This window comes from Saccopteryx leptura, chromosome 7, assembly GCF_036850995.1.
Source record: "Saccopteryx leptura isolate mSacLep1 chromosome 7, mSacLep1_pri_phased_curated, whole genome shotgun sequence".
Classification (NCBI taxonomy): domain Eukaryota; kingdom Metazoa; phylum Chordata; class Mammalia; order Chiroptera; family Emballonuridae; genus Saccopteryx; species Saccopteryx leptura.
Genome location: NC_089509.1, coordinates 53,847,292 through 53,866,288, shown reverse-complemented (window position 1 = coordinate 53,866,288; position 18,997 = coordinate 53,847,292). Strand labels below are relative to the sequence as shown.

Here is an 18,997-nt window from a genome sequence, read left to right as displayed (position 1 = left end):
AGTTATGTTTTATGATTCCATTGTTTTTGTAAATATAATTTCTTTCCCCTTAAAATTTCTTGCTTTGTGTATTTATGTCTCCTCGTATTTTCTTGATTACATTTGTTACCAGCTTACCTATTTTCTTTTTCCAAAAAATGTAACTGGCTTCTGTATTTATGGATTTGATCTATTTCTGTCTGTTCCTTATTACTTTCTACATTGATTTCTATTGATTATTTTATTCCGCCTTTCTTTGCTTTACTTTGTTCCTCCTTTTCAAGGTCTCATGTGGGATATTAGTGAATTTGCTTTAATTCTCTTTTTATTGATATTGGCATCAAAGTCTCTGCTTTTCTTCTGAGTGCTGTTCTACCCAATCACACAGGTGCTGGCAAGTAGTATTTTTATTGTTATTTTTTGATATTTTTTTTTTTTTTTGTATTTTTCTGAAGCTGGAAACGGGGAGAGACAGCCAGACAGACTCCCACATGCGCCCGACCGGGATCCACCCGGCACGCCCACCAGGGGGCGATGCTCTGCCCACCAGGGGGCGATGCTCTGCCCCTCCAGGGCGTCGCTCTGTTGCAACCAGAGCCACTCTAGCGCCTGGGGCAGAGGCCAAGGAGCCATCCCCAGCGCCCGGGCCATCCTTGCTCCAATGGAGCCTTGCTGCAGGAGGGGAAGAGAGAGACAGGGAGGAAGGAGAGGGGGAGGGGTGGAGAAGCAGATGGGTGCCTCTCCTGTGTGCCCTGGCCGGGAATCGAACCCGGGACTTCTGCATGTCAGGCCGACGCTCTACCACTGAGCCAACCGGCCAGGGCCTTTTTTGAAATATTTTAAAATTTGTTTTGGAGTTTCTCTTTTCCCTATGATTGGTTAAAATAAAATGCTTAAATTTCTGTTCTGGTTTGGCCATTAATTTCAAATTTAATACATTATAGTCAGTGATTACACCAACTTCACCTTTGGAACATAAAAACTTTTCTTTCATGGCCCAATCAGTTTTAGGGCCAGCCTATTGGTTCTTGAAAAGTGGAAATGCTCTCTGTGTCCAGTATAGAGTTTGATGTCCATATTTGTGTTTTATATAGTTGCTCAGCCATTGCTTGAAGGAAATGAATTAAAATTTCTTTTTAATGTATTTCTGCTTCATCTCCTTGAATTCCTGAAGTTTATGATTTATTGAATGTTGCTGTCAAATTACTTGTTTCATAGATAGTCATACTTATTACCACTGTATTAGGTAACTTTAATATTACAAAGTAGCCATCTGTGTGTCCTGATTATTGCTCTTGGTCCTGAATTACACCTTTTCTGTTACTAAGATTGTGACCTCTGCTTCCTTTTTGTTTACACTCTTCTGTGTCTTAAGCAATTCTGTCATTTTCTTTTTCTTTTTTTTTGTATTTTTCTGAAGCTGGAAACGGGGAGAGACAGTCAGACAGACTCCCGCATGCGCCCGACTGGGATCCACCCGGCACGCCCACCAGGGGCGAAGCTCTGCCCACCAGGGGGCGATGCTCTGCCCCTCCAGGGCGTCACTCTGCCGCGACCAGAGCCACTCTAGCGCCTGGGGCAGAGGCCAAGGAGCCATCCCCAGCACCCGGGCCATCTTTGCTCCAATGGAGCCTTGGCTGCGGGAGGGGAAGAGAGAGACAGAGAGGAAGGGGGGTGGGTGGAGAAGCAAATGGGCGCTTCTCCTATGTGCCCTGGCCGGGAATCGAACCCAGGTCCCCCGCATGCCAGGCCGATGCTCTACCGCTGAGCCAACCGGCCAGGGCCAATTCTGTCATTTTCAACCTGTTTGAATTATTTAAAAAAAAACAACGTTTCTTGAGTCTTCAGCATAGTTTGGTTTAGCAATTCCAATTCAAGTGATTTAGCCAATAGAACATAACAGAGGAATTTACAATCATGCATTGCTTAATGATGGGGATATATTTCATTGGGCAATTTCATCATTGTGTGAACATCATAGAGTAGTTACACAAACCTAGATGGTATAGCCTACTACACACCTAGGCTATACAATATAGCTTATTGCTCATAGGCTACAAACATATTATTTTACTGAATATTGTAGGCAATTGTAATACAATGGCAAGTATTTGTGTATTAAAACAGAAAAAGTACAGTAAAAATATGGCATATAAAAAAAGCGATATGCCAGTTCATGGTACTTACTATGAATGGAATTTACAAGACCGGAAGTTGATCTGGGTCAGTGAGCAATGGTGAGTGAATGTGAAGCCCTAGGACATTACACTACTGTAGACTTTATAAAAACACTGTCCCACAGGCCTCCCCCTACTTCCTTCCAACAGGATCATAAATTGACCATTAAAGCTATCAATGATACTTCATGAGCAACAATGTGAGCTGGATTGATTAGAAATATTGAGGAGAAACTGGCTGGATAAGCATAGATCACCATAATAGTGACTGTCATGAAAATTAAAAGGTGGCCTAAAGATTAGTAGGAATAAGAAATCAAACCAGAGCCTGGCCTGTGGAGTCGCAGTGGATAGAGCATCATCAACTGGGAATGCGGAGGTCACCAGTTTGAAACCCTAGGCTTGCCTGGTCAAGGCACATAAGACAAGCAATCAATGAATGACTAAAGTGAAGCAACTATGAGTTGATATTTCTTGCTGCCTCCTCCCTCTCTCTCCTCTCTCTGTAAAATCAATAAGTAAAATATAAAAAAAAGAAGAAGTTAAAAAAAACCAAGATGAAGAGATAAAGGAACATAAGTGGTTGTCACAGCAATGCAGTTTTAGCTATTGCATGTTGGAACTGTAGTCAGATTAGGAAATTTTTGGTATTCATAACAACAGTGGGCATTTAACATGGAGAGGGTATTGAACTGAGGAGTCAATTGTCTGACTTTGGAAATTTGATTTTGGCTCCATATATCCCACCTCCCACAAAGGGCTCTCTTTGGCATTGAACTGACAGAAGAAATAAAACCTATCTATGCTTTATATCATGACAACCTGAAAATATTTTGAAAGTACAGGGACAGGCTGGCTTGAGACTACCACAAAAAGCTTTTATTAATGTGGCAGTAGCACTTTTTACTTGTTAAGCTACTTACTATGAACCCATGTCCTTGTACAGGCTCTTAGGTCCTCAACAAAGAATTTAAAGCAATGTACTGTGAACACCATCCACTAGATCTGGGAGAATTGTAGCACCCTTTGAATATATACTGCTGGGGGGACAGCCTGCTCTGTGCTGGAACAGGTAGTGGTGATGGATTGGGATGTAACCTGTGTACTCAAAATTTAGATGTTGTGAGTGAGAAGAAATCTATTATTAAGCCCCACAGAAAACAAACAAACAAACAAACAAACAAACAAACTCCTCCTGAGCCACATATTCTTCCATTTCTTACAGGAAATTCAGCTTTATTATAGTCTTATGGGACCACTGTCATATATGTTTCATAGTTGTCTGAAATGTTGTTATGTGGCACATAACTATACAAATATTATATGCAAGAATAATTATCAAAAAAGGGGGTTGATTAAACACATTATATTCAAAATATGTAATAACATATAAACATACTTAAAGATTTAAAATGTTTAAATATAAAGATATTTCATATACTATATAAAATATATTGTGATAAAGCCAGTTAACAAATAGATTGTGTAGTTTGCTCCCAACATTGATATACTTTCCATATCTGTATACCTGTACATCTATACACTATAGCTATATAAAGACTAGAAGATGTGTATAAAATATTAATAGTATTAAATGGTAGCATTGAAGTTGGTTTTAATTTTCTTCTTTGTGATTTTCTATATTTTCTGAAGATTTTACTATATACATATATTTTTATAATCTCTAAAATGTGATTTAGAAATAAAAGTGTCTCCTTTTATTTTATTTTATTTTATTTTTTAAATTTTTTTTATTAATTTTAATGGGGTGACATCAATAAATCAGGGTACATATGTTCAAAGAAAACATGTCCAGGTTAACTTGTCATTCAATTATGTTGCATACCCATCACCCAAAGTCAGATTGTCCTCCGTCAACTTCTATCTACTTTTCTTTGTGTCCCTCCCCCTCCCTCTTCCCATCTCCCTCCCTCTCCTCCCCCCCCCCCATAACCACCACATTCTTGTCCATGTCTCTTAGTCTCGTTTTTATGTCCCACATACGTATGGAATAATGCAGTTCTTGTTTTTTTCTGATTTACTTATTTCACTCCGTATAATGTTATCAAGATCCCACCATTTTGTTGTAAATGATCCGATGTCATCATTTCTTATGGCTGAGTAGTATTCCATAGTGTATATGTGCCACATCTTCTTTATCCAGTCATCTATTGAAGGGCTTTTTGGTTGTTTCCATGTCTTGGCCACTGTGACCAATGCTGCAATGAACATGGGGCTGCATGTATCTTTACGTATCAATGTTTCAGAGTTTTGGGGGTATATACCCAGTAGAGGGATTGCTGGGTCATAAGGTAGTTCTATTTTCAGTTTTTTGAGGAACCACCATACTTTCTTCCATAATGGTTGTACTACTTTACATTCCCACCAACAGTGGATGAGGGTTCCTTTTTCTCCACAGCCTCTCCAACATTTGCTATTACCTGCCTTGTTGATAATAGCTAATCTAACAGGTGTGAGGTGGTATCTCATTGCAGTTTTGATTTGCATTTCTCTAATAGCTAAAGAAGATGAGCATCTTTTCATATATCTGTTGGCCATTTGTATTTCTTCCTGGGAGAAGTGTCTGTTCATGTCCTCTTCCCATTTTTTTATTGGATTGTTTGTTGTTGAGTTTCATGAGTTCTTTGTATATTTTGGATATTAGTCCCTTATCTGAGCTGTTGTTTGAAAATGTCATTTCCCATTTAGATGGCTGTCTGTTTATTTTGTTGTCAGTTTCTCTTGATGAGCAAAAATTATTTGACCATATATATGTGGTTTTAATTCTGGAAAGTGTCTCCTTTTAAAATTATTTGACACTAAAATCCTGGCAACAGTTTACAATAGGCCTCCTTATTACCTGCTGTACCGGCCCAGCATTCCGGCAGAAATCTAGAAAGTATCTGGTTTTCCTTGAGTAGAGTTCTTGGACTTTGGCACCTGAAGGAAATGCACCCTCTGTCCTCACTTCCCCAGAAGCTTCTGTCTGACTGCCTCAAATGGGGGGGGGCTGCTTACTCCTGTCCCAGGGTCCCCATTCTTCTTCAGGCCCAGCACTTGTTGCCTCATTTTACCCATGGGTTTCTGAAGTGCCTCCTTCCCAAGAATTCCTCACAGAACAGTTCCCAGAAGAACAAGATGTGTTTTTTCTTCCTCTTATTCATTTACTAGTCCTTATTTACTTGGGAGACATGAACATTTCTTTGACTAAAGTACCTGTCAATTTTGCTTTTCAGCTCCTTCAATGGGTAATTTAACTGTCTCATTAGTGTTTTTATGTGTGGATTTTAAAAGAATTTCTTTGAGTTTTTGTTGTCCTTTTACCAGTTGATGTGGAGACACAAGTCATCATTATAAAGGCTCTTAAGAAATTAGAACCATTGCTCAGAAACAATGTCCATAAAGAACTCTCAAGATGTGTGTTTTCTATCCTAGGAAGGACTTCTCTGATTAAATTCCCCATTTGTCAGCCTCGGAGACTGAAACAAAGTCTATTGGTGCTTTGGTTGCATCCCTAGTTTTGGGAGGGAGGGGTGTCATGAAAGTGCATGCATTGTATTGTTTTGTTTTGATTTTTGCTCTTATTTTGTTTCTAAAGACATGGCTATTTCCATATACAGGTTTGGGCAATTACATAACCACTAAAGGAAAAGAACTGTCTAAAAACAAAACTAGACAAAATAAAATGCAATCCTTCAAACCATCCATTTCAACTTTTCTTGGTATAATTTGGTGTTGAGATGACAGAGTAAAAACCTATAATTTTGTTGTAAGTGCATTATACTTCTTCCTTCTGTTACATTTCTATATCCAATTTCCCAGAAAATTCTTAAAGCAAGTATTGTATTGATTAGGATTTTATATCAAATTTACTGCTAGACTAAGATAAATCTGACCTAGCTGATAAAAACCAAATACTTCCTTTTTTTAGTCACAACCAGGGCCATTTCTAGGAAAAAAAAAATCAAGTATGCACAGAGTGTTATTGTCTCTTCTCCTATTTTCGTTCTCACTTGGGGTCCCCAGAAATAAACCCCAAGCATCTGTGTTGCCTTGAAAGACCCTCAAAAGCAAACCCTTTCCTTGGGTTGAATTTCTTGGCAGATATATTTCATGAGCTGGTACACTATTAGCAACTGGTAAATGTCACATCACAATTCAAGTATCAGAACCTCTTGGAAAACTGAAAAAAATCTGGCCTACAGAACTTAGAGTGCTACAGAATAGCAGCTCACTTCTTTTCAGAATTTTTAAATACTTATTTATATTACATAAATAAAACTATATATTTAAAGTATACAATGTGATATGTTGATTTGTGTATACCTAATAAGATGATTGCCACAATGAATCTTATTAACCTTTCCTTCATCTCCCACAGTTAGGTATTTTGTGTATAGTGAGAACACCTGAGATCTCCTCTCATAGCAAATTTCAAGTTGTTATTGTTATTATTATTATTAGCCAGAGATGCAGTGATATACATTAGGTCTCCAGAATGCATTTATCTTATAACTAAAAGTGTTTATCCTTTTATCAGTATCAGTCCTTTTCCTATTTTACTCTTTATCAGTATGAGTTCAGGTTTTTTAAATTTTAGATTCCACCTATAATTGAGATCATGTAATATTTATCTTTCCATGTCTGACATTTCATTTGGAAACTGTATTTCTGGGATTTATTTCCTTTTAAAGGTTGAATAATATTCCATTGTATATTTTCTTTATCTAGTCATCTTTTGAAGGATACTTAGGTTATTTTCAAACCTTGGTCACTGAGAATAATGTTACTTTTTAAAAAAATTTTGTTTAGAAAATGAAATTTAACAGGTGACATTGATCAATAAGAGTACATAGGATTCAGATAAATGTTTCTATAGCCTTTGAACTGTTGATTATGTTGTGTACCCATCACCCAAAGTCAAATCATTTTACGTCACCACATACTTGTCCCTGTTTACTCCTCTCCCCTACCGCCTACCCCACATTCCCCTCCCTCTGGTAACCACTTCACTTTTCTCTATGTCTATGAGTCTCAATTGTATATCCCACGTATGTATAAAATCATATAGTGTTTAGCATTTTTTGATTTACTTATTTCAGTCAGTATAATGTTCTCAAGGTCCATCCATGTCGTTGTAGTAAATAGCAATATGTCATCATTTCTTATAGCTGAGTAGTATTCCATTGTATATATGTACCACTTCTTTTTTATCCAATCCTCTACTGAAGGACACTTTAGTTGTTTCCATGTCTTAGCCACTGTGAATAATGCTGCGACAAACATAGGGGTACATGTGTCTTTAAGTACCAATGTTTATGAGTTTTAGGGCTAGATACACAGTAAAGGGATTCCTGGGTCATATGGTAGTTTTAGTCTTAATTTTTTGAGGAACCACCATACTTTCTTCCATAGTGATTGTGCTAATTTGCATTCCCACCAGCAGTGAATGAGGGTTCCTTTTTCTCCACAGCCTCTCCAACACTTGTTATTACTGTCTTGTTGATAATAGCCAAACTAAAATGTGTGAGATGGTATCACATTGTAGTTTTGATTTGCATTTCTGTAATAGCTAATGAGCATGACATCTTTTTTGTACATCTGTAGGCCATTTGTATGTCTTCTTGGAAGAAGTAGCTGTTCAGGTCGTCTCCTCATCTTATTATTTATCTATTTTTTAAATTTTTTCCCCAAAGTGAGAAGCGGGGGGCAGCAGACAGACTCCCCCATGTGCTTGACTGGGATCCACTTGCCATGCCCACCAGGGGGTGATGCTTGGCCCATCTAGGGTGTCACTCTGCTTCAAACGAAGACATTCTAGTGCCTGAGGTGGAGGCCATGGAACCATCCTCAGCGCCCGGGCCAACTTTGCTCCAATGGAACCTTGGCTGTGGGAGAGGAAGAGAGAGATAGAAAGAAAGAAGAGGATGAAGGATGGAGAAGCAGATGGGCACTTCTCCTGTGTGCCTTGGCCAGGAATCGAACTCAGAACTTCCACACACCGGAATGAAGCTCTACCGCTGAGCCAATCAGCCAGGGCCTCCCCATTATTTAATCAATGGATTGTTTGCTTGTTTGTTGCTGAGTTTTGTGAGTTCTTAATATATTTTGGTTATTAACCCCTTATTGGAGCTGTTGTTCGCAAATATCATCTCCCATATAGTTGACTGCCTATGTATTGTTTTTTTTATTTTTTAAATTTTAATTTATTGTGTTTATAGAGATTCTAGTGTCCCCTCTAATGCATCCCCCTATCCCCGTGTTCCCCACAACATCCCTTTTTTCCCCCTCCCTGCAATGCCCTCCCCCTTTCTCTCCAGGAATACCTTTTCTGCTCTCTATAACGTTATGTTATGTGTGTACAATTTCATCAATCTCTTTTCCTTCTCTAAACCCTTTGTATCATCATCCTCTTTACCTCTATCAGCTTTTCCTCTGGACCCCATTGATCCCACCTCTGTCTCTATTCTGTTCCTCAGTTCACATTGTTCATTGGATTCCTGAAATGAATGAGGTCATATGATATGTTTCTTTCTCTGCGTGGCTTATTTCACTTATCATAATAGTTTCCAGATCCATCCATGTTGTCACAAAAGGTAAGATTTCCTTCTTTTGCCTGGCCCCATAGTATTCCATTGTGTATATGTACCACTGCTTTTTAATCCACTCATCCTCCGATGGGCACTTGGGCTGTTTCCAGATCTTGGCTATTGTAAAAATGCTGCCATAACCATAGGGGTGCATTTCTTTTTTTGAATCAGTGATGTAGTATTCTTGAAATATATTTCTAAAAGTGGGATGGCTGTGTCAAAAGGCAGTTTCATTTTTAATTCTTTGAGGAATCTCCATACTGTTTTCTACAGTGGCTGCACCAGTCTGCATTCCCACCAGCAATGTAGAAGGGTTCCCTTTTCTCCACATCCTCACCAGCACTTATTCTGTGTTATTTTGTTGATGAGCGCCATTCTGACTTGTGTGAGGTGATATCTCATTGTGGTTTTAATTTGCATTTCTCTAATGATTAGTGATGTTGAGCATTTTTTTATCTGCCTATTGGCTATCTGCATGTCCTCTTTGGAGACGTCTCTATTTATTTCTTTTGCTCATTTTTTGATTGAATTTTTTTATCTTCCTGGTATTGAGTTTTACAAGTTCTTTATAAATTTTGGTTATTAACCTTTTATAGAACTTATTGTCAAATATGTTTTCCCATTGTGTGGTTTGTCCTTTTATTTTGTTCATAGTGTCTTTAGCTGTGCAAAAGCTTTTTAGTTTGATATAGTCCCATTTGTTTATCCTGTCCTTTATTTCCCTTGTGTGTGGAGATACATCAGCAAATATTTATATATTGCTGCGAGTGATGTTGGAAAGCTTATTGCCTATGTTTTCTTCTAGGATGCTTATGGTTTCACAACTTACATTTAAGTCTTTTATCCATTTTGAGTTTATTTTTCTGAATGGTGTAAGTTGGTGGTCAAGTTGTATGTTTTTGCAGGTAGCTGTCCAATTCTCCCAACATTATTTATTAAAGAGATGGTCTTTACTCCACTGTATGCTATTACCTCCTTTGTCAAATATCAATTGTCCATAAAGCTGTGGGTTTATTTCGGGGTTCTCTGTTCTGTTTCATTGAGCTGTATGCCTGTTCTTATGCCAGTACCAAGTTGTTTTGAGTACAATGGCCTTGTAGCATAACTTGGTATCAGGAAGTGTGATACCACCCACTTTATTCTTTTTTTTTCAAGATTGCTGAGGCTATTCTTGTTTTGTTTTGTTTTTTTGGTTTCATATGAATTTTTGGAGGTATGTCTTTGAAGTATGTCATTGGTATTTTAATAGGAATTGCATTGAATTTATAAATTGCTTTGGTAATATAGACATTTTAATGATGTTTATTCTTTCTATCCATGAACACGGTATATACTTCCACTTGTTTGTATCTTCCTTGATTTCTTTTATCAATGTTTCATAATTTTTCGAGTACAAGTCTTTCACCTCCTTGGTTAAGTTTACTTCTAGGTATTTTATTTATTTTTTTGTTATTGCAATAGTGAAGGGAATTGTTTTCTTAGTTTCTCTATCAGACAGATCATTGTTGGTGTATAAAGATGCCCGACTTCTGAGTATTAATTTTATAACCTGCTACTTTGCTGAATTCATTTATCAGGTCCAGTAATTTTTTGACTGTGACTTTAGGGTTTTCTATGTACAGTATCATATCATAAGCAAATAATGATAGTTTTACTTCTTTTCTAATTTGAATGCCTTTTATTTCTTCTTCTTGTCTAATTGCTGTAGCTAGGACTTCCAGAGCTATGTTGAATAAGAGTGGTGAAAGGGGCACCCCTGCCTTGTTCCTGATCTTAAGGGGATTGCTTTTAATATTTGTCCATTGAGTATGATGTTGGCTGTGGGTTTGTCATAGATGGCCTTTATTATGTTGAGGTATGTTCCCTGTATTCCCACTTTGCTGAGAGTTTTAATCATAAATCGGTGCTGGATTTTATCAAATGCTTTTTCTGCATCTATTAATATTATCATGTGGTTTTTCTCCTTCCTTTTGTTTATGTGATGTATCACACTGATTGATTTGCAAATATTGTACCAGCCTTGCCTTCCCAGAATAAATCCCACTTGATCATGATGTATGATTTTTTTCATGTATTGCTGGATCCAGTTGGCTAATATTTTGTTGAGAATTTTAGCATCTAAATTCATCAAGAATATTGGCCTATAATTTTCTTTTTTTGTGTTGTCTTTGCTTGGTTTTGGAATCAGAATTATGCTCGCCTCATAATAGAAGCTTGGAAGTCTACCCTCCTCTGGAATTTTTTGAAATAGCTTGAGAAGGATAGGAGTTAGTTCTTTGAATGTGTGGTAGAATTCACCTGTGAAACCATCTGGCCCAGGCCTTTTGTTTGTTGAGAGTTTTTTGATAACTGTTTCGATCTCATTTGTTGTAATCAGTCCATTTAGATTTTCTGATTCTTCCAGATTGATTTAAAAATATTATATATTTCAAGGAATTTGTCCATTTCATCTAGGTTGTCTAGTTTTTTGGCATACAGTTCTTCATAGTATCTTCTTACAATCCTTTGTATTTCTGCTGTGTCAGTTGTTACTTCTCCACTCTCGTTTCTAATTTTATTTATTTGAGTCCTCTCTCTTTTTTTCTTGGTGAGTCTTGTTAAAGGTTCATCTATCTTGTTTACCTTTTCAAAGAACCAGCTCTTGGTTTCATTGATCCTCTGTATTGTTTTGTTTGTTTTTTTAGCCTCTATGTCATTTATTTCTGCTCTGATCTTTATTATTTCCTTCCTTCTACTTCCTCTGGGTTTTACTTGTTCTTTTTCTAGTTCTTTGAGTTGCAGTGTTGTTTATTTGAGCCTTTTCTAGCTTTTAAGGTATGCCTATAATGCTATACACTTCCTTCTCAGGACTGCTTTTGCTGTGTCTCATAAATTTTGAGTTGTTTTATGCTCATTTTCATTTGTTTCAAGAAAATTTTTTATTTCTTCCTTGATCTCATTGTTGACTGATTTGTTATTTAATAACATGCTGTTTCCAAGTGTTTGAGTGTTTTCAGTTTTTCTATTGTTACTAGTTTTCAGGTTTTCTATTGTTTCTAGATTTCTAGTTTCATGCCATTGTGGCCAGAGAAGATGCGTGATATGATTTCAATCTTCTTAAATTTGTTGAGGCTCATTTTATGCCCTAACATGTGGTCTATTCTAAAAAATGTACCATGAGCACTTGAAAAAAATGTATATTCTGCTGCTTTAGGATGAAAGGTTCTGAAGATATCTATTAAATCCAGTTGATCTAGTGTGTACTTTAACTCTGCTGTTTTTTTATTAATTTTCTTTCTTGAGAGATCTATCTAGTGATGTTAGTGGGGTATTGAAATCCCCTACTAAGATATAAATATTGCTACCTTATCTTTTTTTTCATTTTCATTTGCATGAAATATTTATTTCCATCCTTTTACTTTCAGTCTTTGTGTATCTTTTGTTTTGAGGTGGGTCTCCTGTAGACAGCACATGTTCGAGTCCTGTTTTCTTATCCATTCAGCTACCCTATGTCTTTTAATTGGAGCATTTAATTCATTTATATTTAAGGTTATTATTGATATGAAGTTGTTTATTGCCATTTTATTCTTTAAATCTACATTCTTCTTTTACTAGATCCCCCCCCCCTTGTCTGTCTACAGTAGGCCCCTTAACATTTCTTTCAGTATTGGTTTGGTTGTGATGAATTTCTTGAGGTTTTTTTTGTCTGGGAAGCTTTTTATTTCTCCTTCAATTTTAAATGATAGTCTTGCTGGATAAAGAAGCCTTGGTTGTAGGCTCTTGTTCTGCATTACTTTCAATATTTCTTGCCATTCCCTTCTGGCCTCAAGTGTTTCTGTTGAAAAGTCAAATCTTATCCTTATGAGGACTCCTTTGTAAGTGATTGACTGTTTTTCTCTTGCAGCTTTTAGTATTCTTTCTTTATCTCTTAGCTTTGATATTTTGATTTTGATGTATCTTGGTGTAGGTTCGTGATGGAACCTTTTTATATAATCCACCCACTTTTGCAGTGCTGGTCAACCTGGTCCCTCCTGCCCACTAGTGGGTGTTCCAGCTTTCATGGTGGGTCAATCGCAGTGCCGTTTTGTTGCTCTGCTACTGCCCTACATGAAAGCTGGAAAGCCCACTAGTGGGCAGAGGGACCAGGTTGACCAGCCCTGCAAAAGTGGGCAGTTTTTATAAAAATGTTCACCATCATGAGTGTAGGTTTTCTTTGGGTTCTTTATTAATGGGGGTTCTCTCTGCTTCTTGAAACTGTTTGACTCTTTCTGCATCAATTTAGGGAAATTTTCAGCTATAATTTTTTTAAACAGGTTTTTTTTATCCTTTGTTCTTTCTCTTCTCTTTCAGGAACCCCTATTATGCAGATATTGTTTCTCTTCATGTTGTCACAGAGCTCTCTTAAAATTTCCTCAGAATTTTTGATCCTCTTTTCTTTTTGTAGTTCTCCTTTCGTGCTTTCACTTCTCTTGTCCTCAAAGTCACTGATGCAATCCTCTGCTTCATCCAGCCTGCTTTTAATTCTTTCTAGTGTATTCTTCATATCTGATATTGTTATTGTCATTTCTGTCTGGTTCTTTTTGTGATGTCAATGTCCTTTTTGATGCTTACAATTTCTTTATTTAGGTGCCCATTAAGTCCATTTATTGTAGCTTTAAGATTCTTAAGCATCCTAAAAATCATTTTAAACTCTGCATCTGGTAATTTGATTGCTTCCCTTTCATCTAGATCTTTATCTGGAGATTTTTCTTGTTGATTCATATGGCTTATATTCCTCTGTCTTCCCATTGTTTCTGTTTTTGGTTTTCAGGCTTGTTTGAGTTGTGGTTTCCTTAACTAGTAGAGCAGCTTTTCTGTATTCTATATCTTAACTGGGTCAGATGTGAGGAACCTTTCTTTAAGATGTCACTCTAACCAGGGTTGTTAGGTCCTGAACTGATTCTCTCTATATCTGGCCTCTAGATGTGCCCTTCCTGGACCTTCTTGGCCGAAGCCTGGAGCAGACTAGTGGGGGCTGCTGCCTATGACTGGCCCTTATTTTTCTTTTTGGAGCAACAGGCAATCCAGATTCTGTGGCTGCCTCTGCTAAGCCCAGGTGCCTTTGTTAATATCAACTTAATCTGGCTTTTATCTACTTTTGGCCTGGAGGGTGTTTGCTTAAATGTTCAGATTCCCCTGAAATCAGTTTTCTGCTGCCTCTTATTGGTGGCTACTTGTTGGGCTCAGTACTATATATCAGAGATTAGGTAAGGTATTGGATATGGCTTGCCCCTTAGCCTCAGGAGTCATTCTATCCAACCTTCCTTTATATTTTATTTTATTTTTTTATATTTTTCTTTCTTTTCAGCCCTCAGAACAGTGTGGCCACAGGAGTCCAATGGGTATGGCCTTTGTGTTCCCGAGGTGCAGTCTGTCGGTAGGCTCACCACCAGTACTGTTGCCCCCTCAGCCATTCAGGCATGGGCTTTGCCAACACCGGCCCATGGTTGCAGTTGCTGCAGCTTCTGCTTTGCCTCCGTGGATGGGACTGTGTGGCTCTGCCACATCTGCAAGCCCTGGCCAGCCCCCCCCCAAGCCTCCGCCCCACCCAGCAGTCAGGACTGCTTTCACACCTGGGCCTTAAGATTGGGCTGGTTCCCTGGTTTCTGCCCTGCCCCCCGTGGGTGGGACTGCCTTCATGTGTCCAGGCTGCAAACCTTGGCTGGTCCCTGGCCTCCACCCAACCACCATGGTCTGGACTGCATTCCTGTGTCCAAGCTGCAAGCCTTGGACAGCCGGGCTTCCACCTTGCCCCTGTGGGTGGAACTGTGTTCACGTGTAGTAAAGCCAGTAGCCACAGCCATCATCACAGCTGCCTGGCCCATGCAGGTTTACATTGGATTCGGACAGTTGGTAATGAAACAACAGAGCCATAAACTGGTGAGCCATTACCTTTAATCCTAGCCTGCACCTGGTGGGCAAGTAAAAACACACACTGGGTTCCAAAACCCACTCATTCAGTGCTCACAAAGCTACTGACTTATCTGAGTTTCCTAGAATCAAAGGTTTCTAGCTCACTAGCCTAATTCACCTCTGTTCCCCATCTCCCTCTCTCTGCACAAACTGCACAAACTGGCTTCTCCTTCAGCATTCTGCCATCTTGGCTGCTTCTCCTCTCCTCCATGTGGTCTTTATCTGCTCTCCTCTCTAATGCTAATCTCAGGAACTGAGAGAGAGTGCAAGCTCCCGGTCTGCCCCATTTTATAGAGTAGAAATCAAAACCTTTAATCCAATATACAAATAAGGAAGTCTCTGATACAAAGTCACTTATCTGAGGCATAATGGGATTTCTCATGAGAGTGAACCACCCCACATCATGCAATCAGTCAATGGTATGGTGAAAAGTTTAGTCTTAAAACTAAGCCTGAGGGTATAACCACCCTGCAGGCTTACAGTCGGTCCCCCACACCCAATGCAAACTATAAGCGAGCAAACATATCATATATCATATTTAAAAACTTATTTGACCAACACATGTCCAGGCTGCAAGCCTTGGCTGGCCAGACCTCTGTCCTGCCATGGTGAACGGGACTGCATTCATGCATCTGAGCTGCAAGCTTTGGCCAGCCCCCGGCCTCAACCTTGCCCCCGTGGGCAGGACTGCTTTGGCGTGGCCCCTGGCAGGTCTCCTGGCTTCCACCCTGCCCCTGTGGGCAGGACTGTGTTCACACGCTTGGGCCACAGCCCTGGACTGCAGCTGGCTCCCGGCTTCCACTCCCGAGGACGGGACCATGTACCTGAGTCCTCGCCCACCCTCCAGTGAGCACTTAGCAGTGTCGGCGTGGCATTGTAGCTCAGACCTCAGCACTCAATACTATCCCTGACAGGCTCCCTTCTTCTAAGTGACTCAGCTCTGACTGCAGTAAGAGAGCTTCTGTTTGGCTAGTGACCTACTTCCCTTTGCTGGTATTGCTGGTTTCAGGAAAAATATTCACTTTAGATTTGGGTAGTGACTCAGTCCAGGGGTTAGGGTGGTTGTCCCTCAAAGTGTTTCTCCCTGTGCCTCCTAGATTACACTCTCTTCCTGCTACTCTGGTCCTCTTAGCTCTCCCTGTCCCCCGGAGCCCTGGGTTAGTGGTTGTGAAAGAGGTTTTCTGCACGGTCCCTTTAAGTAGAATACTGGGTCTGAGAAATCTGTCTCTTTCTCACACAGTATCCTGACTTGTTTCTCAGCTAAATGCTGGTCATATGCCTCTTCTAGGCTCCCGAGCTGCAGGCTGAGGCTTCGGAGACTCTCTGAGTGCTGCGGCTCGCTCTGGGGAGCTGGGCAGCCCTCTCTGCATTTCCGCTTTTCCTATCAGTCTCAGTGTGGCTTCTTCGGTGTTTTTCGGTTATAGATTCCTCTTGGTTTAGCCCAAACTTGGTTTTTCAAGATGATTATTCTTAAAATTAAGTTGTAATCCACTTTAGTTCTGGGAGGTGGAAGTTGGAATGTCCGCCTACTCCATTGCCATCTTGCTGCTCCCTTTGTTGTCAGTTTCTTTTGATGTGCAGAAGCTTTTTAGTTTGATATAGTTCCATTCATTTGTTTTTGCCTTTACTTCCCTTCCCTTTATGAGTCAAATTTATGAGTCAAATTCATAAATTGTTCTTTATGGCCAAGGTCCATGAGTTTAGTACCTATGTTTTCTTCTATGTAATTTATTGTTTCAGATCTTATATTTAGATCTCTGATCCATTTTGAATTATTTTTTGACCATGAGTACAAACTGTAGTCAAGTTTTATTCTTTTGCATGTGGCTTTCCAATTTTCCCAGTACCATTTATTGAAGAGGCTTTCTTTCTTCACTGTGTATTTTTAGCTCCTTTCTAGAAGATTATTTGTTTATATATATGTGGTTTTATTTCTGGGCTCTCAATTCTGTTCCATCAGTCTGTGTGTCTGTATTTCTGCCAATACCTTGCTGTTTTATTGTGGCTCTATAATTTAAAGTCAGGTAGTATGATACCTCCAGCTTCATTCTTTTTCCTCAGGATTGCTTTGGCTATTCAGGGTTTTTTATGGTTCCATAAAAACAAGGTGATTTTTTGTTCTATTTCTTTTAAAAATGACATTGAGATTTTAATGGGGATTGCATTAAATTTGTATATTGCTTTAGGTAATATGGCCATTTTAACTATGTTATGGAATGTTTTTTCATTTTATTGTGTCTTTTCCAATTTCTTTCAATAATGCTTTGTAGTTTTCAGTATATAGGTCCTTCACATCCTTTGTTAAGTTTATTCTTAAGTATTTTATTTTGTTGTTGTTGCAATTGTAAAAGATTTTTTTTAAGTTTATTTTTGGAAGTTTCATTGTTGGCGTATATGAAAGCAATATACTTTTGTATATTGATTTTTTTATTCTGCAACTTTACTATATTGGTTTATTGTTTTTCATGGTTTTTTGGTGGAGTCTTTGGGGTGTTTTATACACAGGATCATATCATCTACAAAAAGTGATACCTTCACTTCTTCTTTCTTGATATGGATGCCTTTTATTTCTTTCTCTTGCCTGATTTCTCTAGCTAAAACTCCCAAAACTATGTTGAATAAGAGTGTAGAGAGTGGGCATCCTTATCGTGTTCATGATTTCAGAGGAAAAGCTTTCATTTTTTCACCATTTAGTTTGAAATTAGCTGATGGTTTGTCATATATGGTCTTTATTTGTTGAGGTACTTTCCTTCTACCTCGGTTTATTGAGTGTTTTAAACAGAAAGGGATGTTGTATCTTATCAAATGCCTTTTCTGCTTTTATTGATAGAATTATATGAGTTTTGTTCTTTGTTTTGTTGATGTGGTGTATTACGTTGATCAATTTTCCTATGTTGAACCATCCTGTGTTCCTAGAATGAATCCCATTTGATCATGTTGCACTATTTTTTAATGTGTTGTTGTATTTGATTTGCTATTATTTTGTTTAGGAATTTTACATCTGTATTCATTCTTTTTGTGTGTGTGTGTTGTCGTTGCCAGGTTTTGGTATCAGGGTTATGTTGTTATCATAAAATGTGTTAGGGAATATTGCTTCTTTTTCTATTTTTTGGAAAACTTTGAGATGGATAAGTACTAAGTATTTGGATATTTGGTAGAATTCACTAGTGTGGTGATCTGGCCCTGGACTTTTATTTTGGGGGAGGATTTTGATAGTTGTTTCTATTTCCTCCCCGTTTATACATCTATTTCCACATTATAAAAATACTTCCACATTTTTGTGGTTTCTTTACTTCCTTTTTGCACTTAAATTCTAATTTCAAAGCCTTATAGCCCTGGCCGGTTGGCTCAGTGGTAGAGCGTCGGCCTGGCGTGCGGGGGACCCAGGTTCGATTCCCGACCAGGGCACATAGGAGAAGCGCCCATTTGCCTCTCCACCCCCCCCTTCCTCTCTGTCTCTCTCTTCCCCTCCCGCAGCCAAGGCTCCATTGGAGCAAAGATGGCCCGGGCGCTGGGGATGGCTCCTTGGCCTCTGCCCCAGGCACTGGAGTGGCTCTGGTCGCGGCAGAGTGACACCCCAGAGGGGCAGAGCATCGCCCCCTGGTGGGCAGAGCTTTGCCCCTGGTGGGCGTGCTGGGTGGATCCCGGTCGGGCACATGCGGGAGTCTGTCTATCTCTCCCCGTTTCCAGCTTCAGAAAAATACAAAAAAAAAAAAAAAAAAAAGCCTTAGAATCAGAAAGTATGCTTGTTATAATTTTAATATTCCTGATTTTGTTAATGTTAGTTCTATGGCCCAACATATGGTCTATCCTTGAGAATGTTCCATGCACATTGGAGAAGAATGTATAACCTGATGTTTTGGGATGAAATGTCTTATAAATGTCTATTATGTTCATTTGGTCTAGTGTGTTGTTTAAGGCCAATATTGCTTTATTAATTTTCTGTTTGGACCATCTATTTAAAGCCATCAATGATGTGTTGAAATCTCCAAGTATAATTATGTTTTTGTCTGTTTTTATTTTTAGATCAGTTAGTAGATGTCTTATATATTTTCATGCTCCCTGGTTCAGTGCATATATATTAAAAAGTGTTATGTCTTCTTGACACAATGTCCCCTTTATCATTATGAAATATCCACTTGTGTCTCTGATTACCTTTGTTGTCTTGAAGTCAGCAGTGTCAGATATGAATATGGCTACACCTGCTTTCTTTTGGATATTATTTGCATGGAGAATCATTTTCCAACCTTTCATTTTGAGTTTACTTTTGTTCTTAAACCTTAAATATGTCTTTTGAAGGCAGCATATGGTTGGGTTTTG

General features: G+C 38.7%; 1 non-coding gene across 1 annotated transcript; it reads right to left on the bottom strand.

Annotated features, from left to right (window-relative positions):
* Positions 1 to 727: 727 nt before the first annotated feature.
* TRNAV-GAC (transfer RNA valine (anticodon GAC)) lies at positions 728 to 803 on the bottom strand. The gene has a single exon. It is a non-coding gene; the product is annotated as a tRNA-Val (tRNA).
* Positions 804 to 18,997: the final 18,194 nt, after the last annotated feature.